General features: G+C 44.6%; 1 non-coding gene across 1 annotated transcript; it reads right to left on the bottom strand.

The window, feature by feature from the left end:
* Window positions 1-14,828: 14,828 nt before the first annotated feature.
* Window positions 14,829-14,952, bottom strand: LOC129626296 (U6atac minor spliceosomal RNA). Its single transcript, XR_008701907.1, has one exon. It is a non-coding gene; the product is annotated as a U6atac minor spliceosomal RNA (small nuclear RNA).
* Between the last annotated feature and the right edge of the window lie 3,637 nt (window positions 14,953-18,589).

Below are 18,589 nucleotides of genomic sequence, written 5' to 3' on the forward strand. Positions count from 1 at the left end.
ACCTCTGATTAAATGTCTGAGCATGTATGTTACTTCCTCTGGGGCACCTTCACTGCACCTCACCTGACCCACTCCTCCCCGCCTCTGTGGAGGGTCAGGTGCTCTTGCTTTATGTTTCCATGGAGGGTCCTGTACATCTCCTTTATGATGATTGCTTTTAAAATAATGTATCCTCCCTAACAGATTATGGGCTTCATGAGAGAGCAGTTCAGTTCAGTTAAGTCGTTCAGTCGTGTCCGACTCTTTGTGACCCCATGAATCACAGCACTCCAGGCCTCCCTGTCCATTACCATCTCCTGGCGTTCACTCAAACTCATGTCCATGGAGTCGGTGGTGCCATCCAGCCATCTCATCCTCTGTCGTCCCCTTTTCCTCCTGCCCCCAATCCCTCCCAGCATCAGAGTCTTTTCCAACGAGTCAACTCTTTGCATGAGGTGGCCAAAGTACTGGAGTTTCAGCTTTAGCATCATTCCTTCCAAAGAAATCCCAGGGCTGATCTCCTTTAGAATGGACTGGTTGGATCTCCTTGCAGTCCAAGGGACTCTCAAGAGTCTTCTCCAACACCATAATTCAAAAGCATCAATTCTTCAGTGCTCAGCTTTCTTCACAATCCAACTCTCACATCCATACATGACAACTGGAAAAACCATAGCCTTGACTAAATGGACCTTTGCTGCCAAAGTAATGTCTCTGCTTTTGAATATGCTATCTAGGTTGGTCATAACTTTCCTTCCAAGGAGTAAGCGTCTTTTAATTTCATGGTTGCAGTCACCATCTGCAGTGATTTTGGAGCCCCCAAAAATAAAGCCTGACTCTGTTTCCACTGTTTCCCCATCTATTTCCCATGAAGTGATGGGACCAGATGCCATGATCTTCATTTTCTGAATGTAGGGACTCTCATTACAATATGTAGTCCTAACTGCAGATGGTGACTGCAGCCATGAAATTAAAAGATGCTTACTCCTTGGAAGGAAAGTTATGACCAACCTAGAAAGCATATTGAAAAGCAGAGACATTACTTTGCCAAAAAAGGTCCGTCTAGTCAAGGCTATGGTTTTTCCAGTGGTCATGTATGGATGTGAGAGTTGGACTGTGAAGAAGGCTGAGCGCCGAAGAATTGATGCTTTTGAACTGTGGTGTTGGAGAAGACTCTTGAGAGTCCCTTGGACTGCAAGGAGATCCAACCAGTCCATTCTGAAGAAGATCAGCCCTGGGATTTCTTTGAAAGGAATGATTCTAAAGCTGAAACTCCAGTACTTTGGCCACCTCATGCAAAGAGTTGACTCATTGGAAAAGACTCTGATGCTGGGAGGGATTGGGGGCAGGAGGAGAAGGGGATGACAGAGGATGAGATGGCTGGATGGCATCACTGACTCGACGGACGTGAGTCTCAGTGAACTCTGGGAGTTGGTGTTGGACAGGGAGGCCTGGCGTGCTGGGATTCATGGGGTCGCAAAGAGTTGGACACGACTGAGCAACTGATCTGATCTGAAAGCAACTTCTGATGTATAATCAATATTTAATACACATCTCCTGAATACATGAATGATTAAATAGCTACCACTATGCTTTTCCTTCTTTCCATTTTTTTTCTTTTGACTCTACAGCTTGTGGAATTTTTCCTGACTGAAGGTCGAACCTGTGCCTCTTGCAATGGAAGTTTGAAGTCCTAACCATTGGACCTGCAGGGAATTCTCTAAATACACTTTTCCTGACTGCTGATCTTCTTGTATTTTTACTCTGCATCCAAATTCCGATTTATAACCTGGTTTCTCTCTGGAGGACATGCTTTGAACAGTCTCCTGTTCTGGTGTCAGAAATCCTCCTGGGAATGACTTCTTGGATGTACCACTCTGATGTACAGCTGGCCTCTGAGGGCCTCCATCCTTCCTTTATTCTACCTAGAACTACCTTGATCCAATCATTTTATACTCTGTGTGTGTTAGAGGCTTAGTCATGTCCAGCTCTTTGTGACCCCATGGACCTTAGCTTGCAAGGCTCCTCCATCCATGGAGTTTTCAATGAAGGAATACTGGGATGGGTTTCCATTTCCTTCTTCAGAGGATCTTCCTGATCCAGGGATCAAAGCCAGGTCTCCTGCATTGCAGGCAGATTCTTTACTGTCTGAGCTACAAGGGAACTACTTAACAGATTCTCATTAACTTCCCTTCATAAGTCTTTTTTTTTTTTTTTTTTTAACTCATGTCTGATGTCTGTGGAATTGCTCTGAATTTCTAAACTGTGATGCTCCATCCTCGTGTTAGAAATGAGGGGAGGCTGCTTTCTCCAGAATTAACCTCCCATCATCTGGTTTTCCCTGGTGGCTCAGTCAGTAAAGAATCCACCTGCAATGCAGGTAGACCTGGGTTCGATCCCTGGGTCAGGAGGATCCCCTGGAGAAGGAAACGGCAACCCACTCCAGTGTTCTTGCCTGGAAAAATCCCATGGATAGAGGAGCCTGGTGGGCTACAGTCCATGGGGTCACAAGAGGCAGACAGGACTTGGCGACTAAACCAGCATCACCATCTTGTCTGGGGTCACAACTCTGATGGAGACTTTATTCTCTGACAGTTTTTTCTGGAATAGGAAACCATCGCAGGTTACCTGAAACATGAGCCCTGCATCTTCAGACTCTTCTGGGAGCTGATGACTCACAGGACTGTCCCCTTGGGTCACTGATGGGACCATCTTCATCTGTCCTGGGAGCAGAAGGAGAGACAGCAGCATGTGTGTGGGAGTCTGAGTTTTCAGTCCTTAGGATGGAAATAACTTACAAAACAGGGGTCATGCTGTGAAAAATGATCATCCCTTAATCTTACACAGGATTTGTTTCCAAAATTAGTTTTACAGACTTAGACTGGAAGAATCTGACAGAAGGCTGGTAGGTTTTGATGGGCCAGCAGGTCCTAGTGGGAGAAGCGGGCAGACCTGAGGGGCAGGGGGGTTGGTCCCTGTGGGTGGGTAGGGGGAGAGTCAGGGGGGCTGTGTGGGCTGAGGGGAGGGTGACAAGAGGAAGGAGAGCCAGAGAAGAGAGGCAGAAGGGACAGCAAACCAAATGTCTCCTTTTTGAACACAAATGCTAGAACAAACCCTGTGTGGAAAAAGGATCATGTAGTAACTGGGTAAGTGTTTGTAGGAAGGAAGGATCCTTAGGGGTTTGCAGAAAGGGGAGATCAGAGATTCAGCCCCTGTCTCAGCTCACTTCTCTGATCCCCGTGGCATGAAGTGAGGCTGGGGATATGAAGGCAGAAATATCCTTGGTCATGGGGATGCTCCATTTTGAATTTCAATCAAATTGTCCCAACAAAATCAGATCTTGGCGCTGCTTTAGTAGCTAGTCACAGGTACTCGTGGTGACTCTGTTTTTGATAAATCGGACAATCTTCTGTCATTGGTGCATGAAGTGGGCAATCACCTGACTGGACCTGTTCTGCAGATCTTTCTCCCTATGTTGGGTCTGCTGGGGGTGTGCCCGTGGTGACTCCCTGGGTACCAGGATGCACCATGTGCAGAGACCCAGAGCTCCTGTGAGTGGGGTGGGTGGAGGGTGGGGGATCTGAACACGGTCCAGGGTAAGTACTGCCTGATCAAACAGGCAAGTGCAGTTGGCTGAATAAATACCCCTCCTCCTGCATCTGTCTGATTCAACATTTGTACAGTGGCTGATCAAGGCTCTGTGCATGAACTACCACATCCAGTGCTGCCGATTGACATCAGCAAGACAGGAAGGATTTACATCCTGCAGACAGAAAGATGCTCCTGGTGGACCTTTTATTTTTGCAGTTCACGCCATCACATTGCAAGGGTGTACTGTCCATGTTTGCAAAATGCAGCTCCAGGCTCGCCTCCATTCATGTTTATTTATACGATGCTCTCCACCCCAGGGTAACAACAGGCCTGGCAGAACGAGAGAAACTTTTCTGCAGAAGACACACCATGGACACTGGGGTTTGAAAGAACCCCTTTGATTCTTTCTTGGACTCCACAGAGCCAAGAAAGCAGGTTTGGAGGAAAACAATAACTTGAAGAACATGGATAAAGTTAATCCTTAACTTGAGACCATTAAAGCCAGGAAATGGAGGTGAATTTAAAAATCCTGTTGGCAGTGATTCTGTATTCATACCCGTAATGACTTTCCTCCTTTTCCATCCTTTCCTTTCTTCCCACAAAGATGGTGCTGGGGGGTGGGGGGAGAGCTGAGAACGAGGTTTAATATCGTGAGCTGAATGCTTATCCTTAAAGTAAGTAACTTGGCCACTGGGTTTCCTTAGGTGTTCAATTCAAATCACTTTTTCTTGAAAAGTTCGGCTTTCTTTTGGTTAATTCCCCCCCGCTCCCATTGCTCCTTTATTCTTCCAGGTATATGTAAATCTGGAAATCTCTCTCTCAAAAGAGGCTGATATAAACTGTACGAAGGCTTCCACATGGAGAAAACCCTGAGCTCTACATAACCACTGATCACCACTCCCAGGCGAGGGAACAATGATTCAGCATTCATTACAAAATGACTCATAAGCAATCATGATCATTTTCAGGGAAAAAGACAATTATCAATTTCATGGACTCATACGTGATCGTGACTACTTTCAGGGACTTACAAAGATCAATGACCCATTCCCTGATTAATTAAGAGCGTCATCTTCCCACCCAGATCATGTGAACAACGGTGCATTTGCCAAGCTGCTGATTCTATTTCCTGAGGACAAAGACTCAAATGAGTGGTAATGAGAAACTCAGACCTGCCACTCTAGATTTTGTGCCTCTGGAGCCAAATACAGTAGGCATGGCTCAGTAGCCACAGACTCTCAGGTTTTGCTGGGAGCTGGGTTAATGTCCTTCTTCACAAAGCCCACATTGAACTCGCTTTGTCTTTGAGCCTCAGAGGCATTATTCTTAAAAAAAAAAAAAAAAAAAAAACTTTCCAAATAGTGAACAGGGCAGTTTGCCGAGAGGGAAGAAATATCTCGGATAATGAGTATGTCTCTTGGTACCGACACTCAGATGCTGGCGGTCTATTTCCCTCCCTCTCCCTGTCCTACGTGTCAATTCTGAGTCCATGGGGGCAGTGGGGTCATTTTGGTCTTCTTAGCATCACCCCTTCCACAATCTCCCTTCCTTTTCTCTGGAGTCCCCAGATTTGGGGTCCTGCCCATGCCCACACTTTATGGTCATCCACAGCCCCTGGGGCCCTGGGCTCATTGCAGGTCTTTTTGCTCTGACTGTGACCTTTTCTTGGAGATTTGAATATCCATGAGAATTTGAACTTCAATGTTTTGGTCTCTCATTTCCTTGACCTCTTGTCCAAAGATTTCACTCCAGAGACCATGCTGCTGCTGCTGCTGCTAAGTCGCGTCAGTCGTGTCCGACTCTGTGCGACCCCATAGACGGCAGCCCACCAGGCCCCACCGTCCCTGGGATTCTCCTGGCAAGAACACTGGAGTGGGTTGCCATTTCCTCCTCCAATGTAAGAAAGTGAAAAATGAAAGTGAAGTCGCCCAGTCGTGTCCGACTCTTAGCGACCCCATGGAATGCAGCCTACCAGGCTCCTCCATCCATGGGATTTTCCAGGCAAGAGTACTGGAGTGGGTTGCCATTGCCTTCTCCACCAGAGACCATGGTTGTCCCTTATTAATAATCGTGGTCACACTTTACCACAGCTGCCAACTTCGTACCCCCATTTTAGGCTTCCACTCTCCAGTCACACTCAACTTTCACCTCCAGCTTCACTGTCCCATCATTGGTGATACTTAGACGCATAGCCCATTTGTCCCCTTCCCTGTGATGTCCCTCATCCCTTCCAAGCCTCCTTCTCCTCCACCTCCAGCTTCATTATTATTATCATTCCCTATATCATCATCCCTCTCCTTGTCTCTTTGAATCAGGTTTACTTTGAAAACCCAAACACTGATTAAATTCACTTTTCATCTATTTGTGCCTAAACCGAGTAGTTAAATGCAGTTGGAGGAAAACACACACGGGCTGACCATTCTAACTAACTCATGCCCATGAGCTTCCCATGGTTCCTCATGCATGTGGCAGGGAGACCACATTCTCCAGTCTACTCAGTCGTCCTGGCCCTTGTCCTTGACACTTCTGCTTCTTCTCCTTGTCATTCTTTCTTTGCTCAGTGGATAATCTCTTTTCGAATCTAACCAGAGAGCCAAGCTGACTAGAAGAGAACTTGCCCATCTCCTCATTTTCTCAGCCCACTGCCCTGCACCTGCATCAGGATATCAAGATTGCACGTGTTTCCTTCTACTGCAAAAAGACAATCGTCCCGGACTCTGGAGGCAGGAGGGTGCCTTGAAAAGTGAGATGGGACCAGAGCCAGCAGCGGCTGCGAGAGGGCAGCCAATGTGTGCATCTTGAGACCTTCATCTTCTGCCAAGAGGAGTTCCCCTTCATCCACCCAGACCTGACCTTGGAGAGTTTAAAGACTTAACATTTCCCCCAAATTCTAGGGTCATCCAAAAAAGATGGTCTAAACTGTGCTGATGGAGAGTTGAATTTTGAGTTGATGATGTGAAGACAATAGTTAAACTCTAGGAGACAGAACTATTTTTAATTAGAAAGTCTGTTTTCCTTTGTACCCAGGTTGTAACTCATGAGTCATACAGAAAGCATGGGAGCTATTTTCTCAGCATATCTGAGGGACAACGAGTACCTTGGTTCCATGCAGTCTTGCCATCACCCCTCTTTGGTCCTAGAGTTGAGCCCATTTAGGACTTCATGATGGACCTCCCACCCATCTCGCACTCCGATCTCACCCACTCCAGGGCACCTGGCACACATGGCCAGCCCCTCTTTAGGATGCCAGCAGGAGGGCTATAGGCCTTTGTTCACAGTCGAAACAAAGCTCCCCTTCATGTTCAAGGTTAAAGCCCAGTGTTGGGCACGGCATGTAATGCCCTGCAGGGCTGGCTCCTGTCTCTCCCCTCTGCCACCTCACTATACGCATGGGACACTTCAGGGGCCACATCCTCAAGTCCCCGAGAGTCTGCATGTCTCCTTCCACTGGCCTGACTCTCCTTGCCCTTCTCTGCCAAGCAAACTCTTATATACATACCTCAGGTCCCTGTGGTGGGTCTCCTCCATTTCTGCGCTCCATGAATACCCTGGATGGAGCTGACTTCTTTCTCTTTTGAGCCCACGTAGTACTTTGTCCATGTGCTTCTGTGACAATGTGTCCAGTGACTTCTTTGAGTCCTTATTTCTGTGTCTTACCTTCCTCTGAGGGCAAGACAAGTCCTGACTCATGATGGAGCCTCAGTGCCTGATAGCACATAGTAAATGCTCAGTGAATGGCTCTCAAAGGAGAAAAATGAAGGAATCAATTCACCGCATGCTGACCTTTTTTCTAGGTCTTGGGCTTTGTCACAGATTGAAAAGATAGTAAATGTAGCAATTTTTAAAGGTAAACAGTTAACAAGCACAATGAAATGACAGCAATTAATTGAATTGAAAATCTGGGGCTGACCTGCCTGACTCCCAGGAATCAGTGAGGCTGAGCATGTGAGCTGTCACCATGTCTCAGTTTCAAAGCAGAACTTCCAAACCAAATGATGCTCACCTTCTAAAACATGTGTTTTTAGAAATCATAAAATATGTGGAGTGCTTCACCAAATGTGTTCAACAACCCGTGAAAAAGAATGAAATAACGTCATTTGCAGCAACACTGATGGACCTAGAGATAATCCCACTAAGTGAAGTAAGTCAAACACAAGTAACAAGTTATATCCCATACCTGTGGAATCCAGAAAATGATACAGATGAACTTATTTACAAAACAGAAAAAGATTCAGACATAGAAAACAAACTTACGGTTACCAAAGGGGAAAGAAGGGAGGCATAAATTAGGAGTTTGGGATGAATTTACACACACTACTGTATATATAAAATAAACAAGAAGGACCTACTATATAACACAGGGAACCATACTCAGTATCTTGTAATAATCTCTAATGGAAAAGAATCTCAAAAAGTATACATATATATCAATAAAATGGAATCACTTTGCTATATATTTGAAACTAAAACAACCTTGTAAATTAACTATACCTCAATAAAAAAAAGTGTTCAATAACCATTGAAAGCAATACCCAAGATTCAAACAGCAAAGTTGTGCAGCCCATTAATAAATGGACACCAAGCACGAAGCCATCATTTAGATGCTGGGATGTGCAGACTCACTTGGTTGAAAGAGGCGGCTTCATCATCTCCAGCAGTAACTGTGGCCCAGGAGGGTACTGCCAGTCTGGCTGTAGTTGAAATTCTGTGCTTGCTTTGCTGTGAGTCTGTGAGCTTAGCTCCTCTTGTGCCTCCAATGCTTGTTCTGTTTCATGTCGTGTGGCAGTGTGCGGAAAAGAGAAGCATCCAGAGCAGACTTTGGACTTGGGTTAAATATGGAGAAAGCCTTTCTCTCTGTCTGGTAATAAAGCCCTTTTGCATCATATTCAACCTGATATAGTCTTATTCGCTTCATCGACTATAGAATTCTTATAGATATACTCCAGTCTTATAAAAATTGAATTGAGCAGCAGCTATAAATAATTAAACTTATCCTAGCTGGGACTTGCCAGTATAAAGATGTTATAAATTCAAAGTCATGCTGGGGACAGTGGATCGAGTGATTTATCATTGCTGAGCCTCGCAACTGCCAACTTCTGGGTCTGGGCGTCTGTTTGTCTGTCCTGTTGCTGAATCCTGAGGTCATTTGTGGCTACGGAAGCCCCATGGCAGAGACAGTGAAACACTCACTGTGGGTCCTCCTAACTATCTTGTAAATGAGCAAGAGACAGTGAGACTTTTCACAGCTAACTCCAATTTATACTTCTGGAAGGGTCTTCACAATCAGAGTTGAGGCATTGCTCTGGTGTTAGTATTAGGAGCCCACACGTACACCAGCAGGAAATGTGGGCTTTGCACCTGCCTGGGGCAGCAGACACACCTCTTATCTTTACTACTTTCAAAACCTAACCATCCATCACGTCATTAGATAAAGTCACTTCAAAATTGGAGCACAGTTGTTACCAGATCCATCTCAAATCACTCGCCTTGGTGACAGAGCTTAATTATGACCTCAGCTCAGGATAAAAACCACTGAAGGTCTTCGTGTCTTCTAAATTTGATTGCCGATTCTGCATGAGAATTCTTGGGAGACATTATTTATAAAAGTAAAGATTAGATGCGTAACAATTGCCTTGAAAATGAAATTATCACCAGGGAGAGAAAGAACACATGTTTTCAATTTTCCTGAGTGTGACCAGGATACTAGGATGCATGTGTGTATGGCGGGGGGCGGGGGGCGTAAAGCTGGGGTGAGCTGCTGGTAACACAGGGCGCTGACTCTAAAGGAACTGGAAACGTCAAAGTGGGTGTGTTCATGGGAGGGATGCCCGGTCACAGAGAAGGCTGGTTGGTCCTAAAAGACTGCATAGTGACCACAAGGCCAGAGGGGCCCTTGAAGGGAGCTATTTAAAAGGCAGATATTGTGCAAATTATGTTAAGAACCTGCCTGCCAATGCAGGACACACAAGAGACGGGGATTCAATCCCTAGGTCAGGAAGATCCCCTGGAGGAGCGCATGGAAACCCACTCCAGTATTCTTGCCTGGAGAATCCCACGGACAGAGGAGCCTGGTGCACTACGGTCCATAGGGTTGCAAAGAGCTGGACACAACTGGTGTGATTTCAAGTCAAGCAGCAAAAATTACATGTGGGCTTATATGTGGAATCTAAAATATGACACAAATGAACATATCTACAAAATAGAAACAGACTCAAAGGCGCAGAGAACAGAGGTGTGGTTGCCAAGGGAGAGGCGGGAGGGGGAGGAATTGAAACAGAAATTTGGGATTATCAGATGCAAACTAGTACATATAGGATGGATAAACAACAAGGTCCTACTGTGCAGCACAAGGAACTATACCCAATATCCTGCAATAAACCATAATGGAAAAGAATATGTATGTGTATAATTGAATCACTTTACTGTACAGCAGAAATTAACACAACATTGTAAATCAACCAGATGTCAAAAAAAAAAAAAAATTAAAGAAAAAAAAAGAGTAGACATTTGAGATAAAGTGGACTGGCTCTAGTTAGGCAAGTTACTCTCTCCTTGTGAGCATTGACATAGATGGACCTAGATATTATCATACTAAGTCAGACAGAGAAAGACAAATATCATATAATATCACTTATATGTGGAATCTAAAACAAAAAGATTCCTTTATGAACTTATTTACAAAACAGAAACAGATACACAGGCTAGGAAAACAAAACTATGATTACCAATGGGGAAAGGTGGGAGCAGATAAGTTAGGTGTTTGAGATTAACATGTACCCACTTCTATATATAAAATAATCTACAAAGACCTACTGTATCACACAGGGAACTATGTTCAATATTCTGTGATAAACCAATGGAAAAGAATATGAAAATGAACATAGATACATATAACTGAATCACTTTGCTTTACATCAGAAATGAACAGAACACAGTACATCAACTATATGTCAATTAAAAAAACTTTGTGTGGGGAAGAATTAAATGCAAGGAAGGAATGAGGAAGAGGGTGGGCAAGGAGGGCACAGCAGCAGACTTGGAGGGAAGAGGAGGCTGGGATTTTAAAGCAATTTCAAAGGACTGTATCTCAATTTTGCCTGGAACCAACTTGCATCATGGTGATCAGACATTGTCTGTAGTTGAAACTGTGGCTCTAAACTGGAGCCACTGTCTCCAAGTGCTGATCCTGCTACCTCGGGTCTTAGGTGCCAGCGATGGCTGAGGAATAACAGCTCTTGAAAGTGAAAGTTAGTTGCTCAGTCATGTCTGACTGCAACCCCATGGACTGTAGCCCACCAGGCTCCTCTGTCCACAGAATTCTCCAAGCAAGAATACTGGAGTGGATTGCCATTTCCATCTCCAGGGGATCTTCCCAAACCAAGAATTGAACCCACATCCCCGGCATCACAGGCGGATTCTTTACCATATGAGCACCAGGAAGCTTCTTATTGGAAAGATGCTGAATTCCTGTGGACACCAAGGCAACTCTGTGACTGATCTGCCCAGGAGAACTAGTTTCTCCCCTCTCTTCTGTGAACCTCTCCTGAAATACCTCTTTTCAGTGATTGAGCACTGACAGTAGAGAAATTTTTCCTGTTTTGATTGGCAATTGTTCCTATATTTTTCATTCCCCTGTGAAAGAGGGAGCTATTCATCTGGTTTTCTTAAGAAAACCTGTCTTCTATTTGACATTATTAAAAAGCTATTATGTAATCATATCTGAGCAATTGCATTTGCTTTGCAGCTTCCCCTACAATGTTTCCCCATGGTGGCTTAGATGGTGAAGAATCTGCCTGCATTGCAGGAGACCTGAGTTTAGTCCCTGAGTCAGAAAGATCCCCTGGAGGATGGCATGGCAACCCACTCCAGTGTTCTTGCCTGGAGAAATCCATGGACAGAGGAGCCTGGTGGAGTGACTAAAAATTTTTCCCTAGAATTTTGAAAATTTATATTAAATGAGATGTAGCTGCTGCTGCTAAGTCACTTCAGTCGTGTCCAACTCTGTGTGACCCCATAGACGGCAGCCCACGAGGCTCCCCTGTCCCTGGGATTCTCCAGGCAAGAACACTGGAGTGGGTTGCCATTTCCTTCTCCAATGCATGAAAGTGAAAAGTGAAAGTGAAGTCGCTCAGTTGTGTCCGACCCTCAGCGACCCCATGGATTGCAGCCTACCAGGCTCCTCCGTCCATGGGATTTTCCAGGCAGGAGTACTGGAGTGGGGTGCCATTGCCTTAAATAATGTTTAAACACATTCTCCATCTGTTTATTAATTTATCAGCCATTTTATTGAGGACCTACTATTTGCCATTATAGATGTCAATAGAAACATCTCAATCTGGAATGGGATGCTCTGGCACCAACTACCAAATTGGTCTGGGTCTCCTCAAGTTGTAAATTGGTAGAGATAATACGTAAATGATCGTGGTGAGAATGACATGCTTAAGATGTCTACATATTAAATGTATAATGAACTTTAGATTTTCATTCAGAAGCTATGCCAGGTGCAGAGGTACAGAGAAAAACCTGATTCTAATACTGCCTGAAGCAGCACACTGCTATCTAGGCAGGAGATGTGCTGGGGTCTGGGGGGAGTGATCAGGACAGGCTCCCCAGGGGAGACCTGTGGTATGGGGGTGGAGCATGCAGGGGAAGCCCAGCCATTTACTTGGGCCAACATCACTGGAACCTTGAATTTTCTTTTTAAGAGTTTTTAAAATGTGGACCATTTAAAAAATCTTTATTGAATTTGTTACAATATTGCTTCTGTTGTTGGTGTGCGCATGCTAGTTTGCTTCAGTCATCTCTGACTCTGCGACCCTATGGACTGTGACCCACCAGGCTCCTCTGTCCATGGGATTCTCCAGGCAAGAATACTGGAGTGGGTAGCCATTCCCTTCTTCAGGGGATCCTCCCGACCCAGGGATCGAGCCCAAGTCTCCTGCACTGCTGGTGGATTCTTTACCACTGAGCCACCAGGGAAGCCCTGCTTTTATTCTGTTCTGTTTTTGTGGCCACAAGGCATGTGGGATCTTAGCTCCCAACCAGGGATCGAACCCACACCTCCTGCATTGGAAGGGGAAGTCTTAGCTATTGGACTGCCAGGGAAGTCCCTTGAATTTTCTTATTCTCCAAGCCTTTGTCCTGACATCACAGCAGAGATGACCAGGGCCCACTCTTTCCCCATCCTCTCTGACTGCACATCCGCAGGTAGATCCAGCTGCTGCTGGGATGGTACAGACTATATGTACAGTCACTCTCTCCACCTATTTGCCTTCCCTACAGTTTGCTGCTCAAGTAAATGTTCAATCATCCTCTCACGTGACTGTGGCCTGAAGGTGCAGAGCAGTGGAGAGAACAATTTAATTACTAATAACGTCTGTCCCTCTGAGTCATGGCATGTGTGCCGGTGAAAATCCAGGAGTTGCTGAAATTCCTCCACTCCAGCAGATTTGTTGCCTTTCTGGGCTGTGTGACAACTTTTGCTCCCCCTGCTGTCACTCTACACATCCTCGAGTCTCTTTGGATGGCAATTCATGATAGCTCCCTGCAGTGATGATGGAAATATGTCAGGGATATCAAAGGCAGAAGGAGGCAGTTCCAAGTAAAGGTGGTGATTTGCCCCCATCCCCCGACGCCCCAGGACCTCGCTCACCACCAGAAGATGTGATTGGAGGGTGTTTAAGGCAGACTTAAGCAGTTTAAAAATAATCAGGTAGCTATTTAAGACAGAAGCCACATACTTTTGTAGACGATGAAACCTGTTAATGTATAGTTCTTTGGAAGAAAAGATAATGACTTATCTCTGTTGGTATGACACTTAGAAAGTCCCTTACCCAAACCAAGCTCTCCAATGACATATTGCACAAGCATATTCGTCAAACTTCCTCCAAATTAACACAGTAGATTAAATGTATTAAATAACCTCACCAGCAGTAGAACTGCAGAAGCTCACGAGTGTACAGTTTTGTGAATATCCATCCCTGCGTGAAACAGGTAAAACTTCTTTTGCTCCCCAGTGAGCAGCCTACGTGACTTTCGGGTGACTTAAGCTCACAGGTGGAACCATAGTGCTGCTATTGGCATGGATCTCAGAATCCCATTACCAGTGTTTCCCACCACTAGGCTTTTGTTACTTCTAAAAAGGAAAAGAGGGACTTCCCTGGTGGTCCAGGAGTTAAGATTTTGCCAATGCAGAAGATGTGGGTTCAATTCCTGATTGGGGATCCCACCTGCTTTTTGGCCAAAAAAACCAAAACCTAAACAGAAGCAATATCGTAACATATACAATAAAGATTTTAAAAGTGATCCACATTAAAAAAAAATCTTTAAATAAATAAAAAAAGAAATAAATGAAGATTATTCATATGCAATTGTCTTGTGTAGACTTCGAATGTCTTTAACTTAATGAGTAACATGTTTGGTCCTGGTAGACAGGACTATTCACACGAAAAATGTGTTTACATTTAGAAATATTGAAATTCACCAAATAAATCATTTTATTGAACTTTCAGCTAAGAGCATTGAATGCTTCCACAGTTAGTAAATTTATGAGGTTGAAAGTGACCTCAGACTTTGTACCTCTTCATTTGCAGATGAGGAGGTGGAGGCTTGCCTGCCATTGTTCAGTCGCTCAGTTCTGTCTGACTGTTTTCGACCTCATGGGCTACAGCATGGCAGGCTTCCCTATTCTTCACCATCTCCCAGTGGACCAAGTTGCTGAGATCAGACAGCTACTTAGTGGATGAGTCAGAACCAGAGCACAGCTCTCTGCCCACCAATGAGCTGTCTCTCCACAACAGCTAAATAATTTACACTTGTGATCATTTTGGGCAGATTGATGGTTGCTGCTTTGTCTTCATACATTTTTTTATTTACTTTTATTTGTCTTTTTATTAAAATTCTTAAAATTTCTTTTTACAATGTTGTGCTGATTTCTGCCATGCTATGCTATGCTATGCTAAGTTACTTCAGTTGTGTCCGACTCTGTGCGACCCCAGAGATGGCAGCCCACCAGGCTCCCCCATCCCTGGGATTCTCCAGGCAAGAACACTGGAGTGGGCTGCCATTTCCTTCTCCAATGCATGAAAGTGAAAACTGAAAGTGAAGTCGCTCAGTCGTGTCCAACTCTTAGCGACCCCATGGATTGCAGCCTAACAGGCTCCTCTGTCCTTGGGATTTTCCAGGCAAGAGTACTGGAGTGGGGTGCCATTGCCTTCTCCGGACTTCTGCCATACAACAATGCAAAATAAGCCATAGTTTTTAAAAAACAGTGGTTAGATGCCACAAAGTAGGAGGCAATGCCTTAACATATGTGTATTGTCAGGTCCAAGAGCCCCTTCAATCCTTGTCAAAGGAGTGCTAACCTTCTCTCCTTTCATACAACACTCATATGGTTTTATTGTTGCGATTTTAAAACTCAGGAATATCTAAAATTGTTGGCCCATTACGTTTTCCTTGCATGCATTTGTCTCTTGAAGGTAATGGGAGATTATCATGTCAGATCCCCTGTGCAGCAGATGGTTTATGGCTTGGCAGGCAGGAGCCTGGAGAAGGCACTGGTCAGGTGCCAACTTGCATTCAGGAAGTCTCCTTCCCCCCAAGACTATCCTGCAGAATCAGCACAGGAAACCTGGACACAAGAAAGGAGGAGGGAAGATGAGGAATGTGGGTGTCAGGATGATGTCAATCAGACCACAGGCTGGTCAAATCTGATTGATTAGTGTGTGCTTTCATAGCCAGGCCCCAGAGATGAGATTCAAAGAAATTCAAGGAACAATTTTTGACTCCTGTTCTCAAAAAGCTTGTGCTTTCTTGGGAAAGCACTTATCACGCCGCATATTGTACGAAGGAGAGAAAACTTGCAAGTCTGTGTCTTCCTGCCCCTGTCTCCTGTTGTTTTCCAACTGTTGCTGCTGCTAAGTCACTTCAGTCATGTCCGACTCTGTGCGACCCCAGAGATGGCAGCCCACAAGGCTCCCTCGTCCCTGGGATTCTCCAGGCAAGAACACTGGAGTGGGTTGCCATTTCCTTCTCCAATGCATGAAAGTGAAAAGTGAAAGTGAAGTTGCTCAGCCATGTCTGACCCTCAGCAACCCCATGGACTGCAGCCTACCAGGCTCCTCTATCCATGGGATTTTCCAGGCAAGAGTACTGGAGTGGGGTGCCATTGCCTTCTCCATTCCAACTGTAAGGGTCACTAATTAACTGGTCACATTTCCAGACCCTGGCTGGTTACTTCACAAGTAGACAAGATCACCATGCTTAAAAGGGCATAGACCCTTCTGCCACCTTCTCTTAGTTGGAGGTTACCAGGCTCGGCTCTTTTTTGCAAATCCAACTTGCTCTTGCTTCCTGAGGGTAGGCTTGGGTGCCTGTAAATGCTTCTTGTAGCTGTGGTCAGTTACTTCCTGATGGCAAAATTGGGATTTGGAGGAAAAGGAGAGGACCTGTCTGTGTCAGCAGAAAGGACCAGTTTGGAGGTGTGGGTTTCAAGGCCAGATGGTTAAAAAAGGAGCCCTCCAGTCTCTAGATTCTATGTGAGAGCATTTCTTTGGGGATCTGATCATAAAAGGGGTGATGGGAAGGACAGAATCCCAGTATTTCTCACTCAACTCTTTTTAGTATCCCTGTTCACCATCACCCCTTGTGCCAGGATCAGTAACTAAAGGGTGTTAGTGTTGAAACAATCAAAGACTGCTAGTTTGAGAATCATCACCAGTATCAGATGCAATTCTGAATAAAACATCTTCTGCATTAGTCATTATAGATAGGTGGTGATGTCTTTGGCTTTCCAGGTGACTCAGTGGTAATGAATCTCCCTGTCTTTTTAAGGCAGGAGGTTTTTAAGGACAGGAACCAACAAAGATTCCTTGAATTTCTTTGAATCTCGTCTCTGGGGGCATGCAGGAGATGCAGGCTTGATCCCTGAGTTGGGAAGATCCCCCTGGAGAAGGAAATGGCAGCCCACTCTAGTATTCTTCCCTGGAAAAATTTCAGGGCCAGAGGAGCCTGGTGGATTATAGTCCATAGGCTCGTAAAGAGTCCGACATGACTGAGCGACTGAGCATGAACACATTAGCTAAAGACAAGTTATATACAAGCAAAGGCAGGATAAAAGAACATCAAAAAGTTTCTGGACTGAAAATTTCCCTTCATCAAGGGACTATGTGCCCTCCTAGAGAGCTTTATGAACACATGAGTAATGGGTATCTACTGGTGAGCTGATGTAATTGGTTTGTGGGCAGAAATGCCGTGAGACCTGGTGTAGCACAGCTGCCCAGGTCTTGGGAAATGGTCACAGGCAGCAATGGGATTTAGGGCCAATCTGTTTAAAGAGCATTCTCTCTGGGAGAGCAGGATGTACGATTACAATGATAAGGAAAGAACAACACTTTTGAAAGAGTTGAGGGATTTGTATGTCATGTTGGTATCCCAAAGCCCCTGACTGGCCTCAAGGCTTTCTCTCAATCAGGCCCTTGGACTGTGAGCCACAGGAAATTTGAAGATGACATCTTCATGCTTCAGTGTCAGGTCTGGGGGGCATGGGAAGTTGGTATGGACTGTTCAAGAAAGGTCCCTAAAAGAAGCAGGGAGTTTGTAGAATATCTGTCAGCAAGTAATGGTGTTTTTCTCCATGGTGAACTTGGAAGAACTCAGGCTGACATCACTGTGTGAGATTCAGGGTAACAATCCCACTGCCGAATGAGGTGTGGAAAGTCCCATGGACCAGACTGCTGCTCTTTTAACTCTGTGTCCATGCCAGACATGTGACAGGGTGTGTACAGACAGCTTCCTTGAATATTTTTCTTTCTTTCTTTCTTTTTTATAACAATTTTGCAATTGACTCAGTTATGTGCTGGGTGAGGTGGGGGATAGAAGAATAGAATAGGAAGGAGGGTGAAGGCAGGGAGGGGAAGAGCGACGGGTAAAGGGGAAGAAAGTGCTACTCTCCCAATTCCTCGCTAACAATTGATGATTGATGGTGATTAATCTAATTCAATGAATGCTGATGATTGATCTAGTTTGATGAAAGATCATGATTGATCTAATTTGACCTTCAAGGTGAACGGATAACATGGTCAAGATAAACTTGTGTATACTATTTCCAATTGGAATTATCTTGAATACTTGGATCATATACTTTATAAAAAGTCATATCTATTCTTTAATAGTGACTTAAATCTTACCTCTTCAACAAAACCTTTTCTCAACATCCCAGCCAGAAAATTTTTAGTTCTCTCCACTTTCTGACCATATTATTCTCTTGAAACTAATCAAGTGGAGCTCCGTTTCACTTACTTATTTCCATGAGTATGTGTGTCTCACATTTCCCAGGAAACATTTTTCTTAAGGAGAGAGGAAACATCTTCGAGAATTTTCCTCATGGAATTCCTACACTGTGTTCTGTATAAAGGATGTTTAATGAGTATTTGCCAGGTAACTAATATTTATTGGAAAGTTTGGCTCATTTTCAAGTCTATGCATTTTCAAGGTACTGACAGAAAAACCCAATTTTAGATTCCAGTTAGAATTTTCATTGTCCTGCCTTTATTTTAATAGGAAATTGACTTATTGTTCAAAATACTATTTTCTACTTTCTAACATGGATAGTATAAACTAACTCATGCAAATGCTTTGAAAAATAAGGAATGAATAAAGTTCAACATCCAAAAATGAAGTCCAAACATGTATCTCTAAATTCAGGTCCTACTGATGGAGATTAAAAAATGTACCAGTTAGTATTGGTGTGAAAATGATGAGTTAAAAGTTGTACTTTTAAGTTCATTATGGATAAAACTCCAGTACTCTTGCCTGGAAAATCCCATGGAAGGAGGAGCCTGGAAGGCTGCAGTCCATGGGGTCGCTAAGAGTCGGACACGACTGAGTGACTTTGCTTTCACTTTTCACTTTCATGCATTGGAGAAGGAAATGGCAACCCACTCCAGTGTTCTTGCCTGGAGAATCCCAGGGACGGGGGAGCCTGGTGGGCTGCTGTCTATGGGGTCGCACAGAGTTGGACACG

Source organism: Bubalus kerabau, chromosome 13 (genome assembly GCF_029407905.1).
Source record: "Bubalus kerabau isolate K-KA32 ecotype Philippines breed swamp buffalo chromosome 13, PCC_UOA_SB_1v2, whole genome shotgun sequence".
Taxonomy (NCBI): domain Eukaryota; kingdom Metazoa; phylum Chordata; class Mammalia; order Artiodactyla; family Bovidae; genus Bubalus; species Bubalus kerabau.